The sequence below is a fragment of the Rhagoletis pomonella genome, unplaced genomic scaffold (assembly GCF_013731165.1).
Source record: "Rhagoletis pomonella isolate Grant_MI unplaced genomic scaffold, Rhpom_1.0 Rhpom_scaffold_00001, whole genome shotgun sequence".
NCBI lineage: Eukaryota > Metazoa > Arthropoda > Insecta > Diptera > Tephritidae > Rhagoletis > Rhagoletis pomonella.
The window spans coordinates 55,693,117-55,695,785 of NW_023458555.1; positions in this window are offsets into that span (position 1 = coordinate 55,693,117).

A 2,669-nucleotide genomic window follows, 5' to 3' on the forward strand; every position below is an offset into this window, starting at 1 on the left:
TTTATTTTATGCACAAAATTTTGCAATAGATATTAAAATAATTCAACTTGCAATGAAAGAGAACAAAAGACTTGGCAAGCAAAATGTTGTTTGCTTACGTTTTGTATAAACATACATATGTACATATAGCAGCAGTTAATTTTATTTAAAGAAATGGCGTGTCGTCCATTTCCGCTGTAGCATGGCATATATTTAGGCGCAATATTTAACTTCTTCTGGCGGGGCGACATCTGGAGTAGTTTAATTGTATCTCCTTGATATGATACCTACAACGAGGTTCATATCTAGACTAGGAATACCTTTGCTACACTACCGCCGCGGCGCGCCGGCAGCTTTAACCAATTTTATAGTGGTCTTACGTTCTTTGGCAAATTACGCTCTGTTAGCCATAAATCTTACTATTTTTTGACCGCCTTTGAATCAAGACCCCTGGACCATACATTTACATTTTAAATTGCATTGTCATCGTGATTGGAACTATGCTGAAAATTTCAAGTCTCTAACTTGTCGGGAAGTCAGTTTAAAATCGATTGGAAATTTCCGCGATTTGCGCGGGATGACCAAGTTAAATAAAAGCTTATAAAAAAAAGTAAATGCTTGGCTGTTGTCGCTGTGCTAACAGTTTTTCAACCCCTGATAATTTCTATAGATATTCGCACGATACAAATAATTTTTACGTTATTTTCCCCGTGACAAATAAAATGTTTTTAACAATTGGAAGAAAAACTTCGAAAGTCTTTTTAAAACGATTTTTCATTTTGCTACGTTAGAGCCGTTGCTGAGAAACTTATGGATACATATACATATACACAAAAATTGCTCGTTTAAGGTAATTAGAATAAGGGGCAATTGAAAAGCAGAGCCCGCTCTCGACGAACGAAAATCACGCTCTACAATCTCCCATCATGCCCGTCCTTTTATATGGCGCAGAAACTTGGACGATGTCGAACAAAGATGAAAAGGCTTTAGGGGCTTTCGAGACAACTGTTCTGCGCAAGATCTACGACCCTGTTTTCGTGGATGACGGGTATCGGAGAAGATGGAATGACGAACTGTATGAGCTTTTTAACGACATAGACATAATTAAGAGCTTAAAAATAGAGCGATTGCGCTGGCTTGAACATGTTGTACGCATGGATGACGATGCTCCGGTGAAAAGATCCATGGACCCATGAACAACGAAAGCAAGGGCGCCCACGAACGCAATGGAAGAACCAAGTGCAGAAGGAGCTGTCTGCGCTCGGGATAACCAACTTTCGCAAATTCGCACAGGAGAGAGGCAATTGGAAAAGCTTTTCGGTCTCGGCCAAAACTGACAAACGGTTGTAGTGCTAAATATTTTTGTATGTCTTTAATTGGACATGCACATTGTATATAAAGGAAGTAAAGAATGTACACTAAAAAAACTGGTCACAGTTAAAACGTTCTAAAACATAAATATATTAATGGAATTCAACGATATTTACATATATTTACATCTAAACTTAGTTTTATTGAAATTCGTTAAAAAGAGTTAATTCTCTTTGTAAATAGCAAACGATCGCAATTTTGACTTTATGTCCTTCATTAGCCCTTGCACAGAAGTTTCAGTGATTTCCTTGGAAACCAGCTGCCATTTATTTTTGAATTGTTGTGCGTTTTTTACAGCTTTGTGGGTCTTAAGAAGTTTGGATCGGCCGATGCTCTGGATAATTAGGTGGATTCACCTCTTTTGCTACAAAATACACTTTGTTTCTATGTTACCATCCTAAAGCCACTTTTCCGTAATGACATATCGCGAGATCAGGCCAAAAAAGCACTGGATCTTTATGAAGCCGTATAAGAGGTAAAAGTCGCTTTTGCAGACTCTCCCTAACATAAATTTCTTGGTGAATTGTACCAGTGCTTACAAAAGGATCACTTTTGAAGCCGCATTGGCAAATTGCCTGCCAAATGAGAAACTTTTTGGGAAATTTGTCAAACTTTTTGTTTTTATATTTATCTGCAACATTGCCTCTTTTATTTGCAGTGTGAAATTCGCGGCCCCGGATTTGTTTAAAATCGGCTTTTACGTACGATTCGTCATCCATAACAATACAGCCAAATTTTTGTATGAGACTGTCGTACAATTTCCGAGCACGTTGTTTCGCCAACAAATTTTCCTTACCGTTGCGATTAGGTGCTGCATTCACTTTGTAAGAACGTAGTCCTGCTGTTTTGCGTACTTTTTGTATATACGAAGACGACATGTTTAATTTTTTGCCGACATCTCTTACCGAAAGTCCAGGATTTTTCTTAAAAGCAGATAACACTTCCTTTGCCTTAATTTCGCAAGCAAATCCTTTTTTTCTGCCACTACCAGGGTTCCTTTTTAAAGATAAACATTCATTGTATTTTTTAAGCACATAAGTAAAGGTAGACTTTGGAAATTTTAGCTTTTTTGCGATGTCGTTATGGAACATGCTGGGATTTTCCAGCTTTTTGCGCAATATTAACTCGCGATCGATTTCTTTCTTGGTCCTCGTTTCTACACTGATTTTTGTTACTAAAAAGAAATGATGCAGTAAGGTGGAAAATGCTTCCAGCTTTTTAAGTGTCTACCGATTTTTATTTTAATGTTATGATTAACCGAGCTATGCTTGGTTATGTGCGACCAGTTTTTTTCGTGTACATTCTTTACATAACAAAAT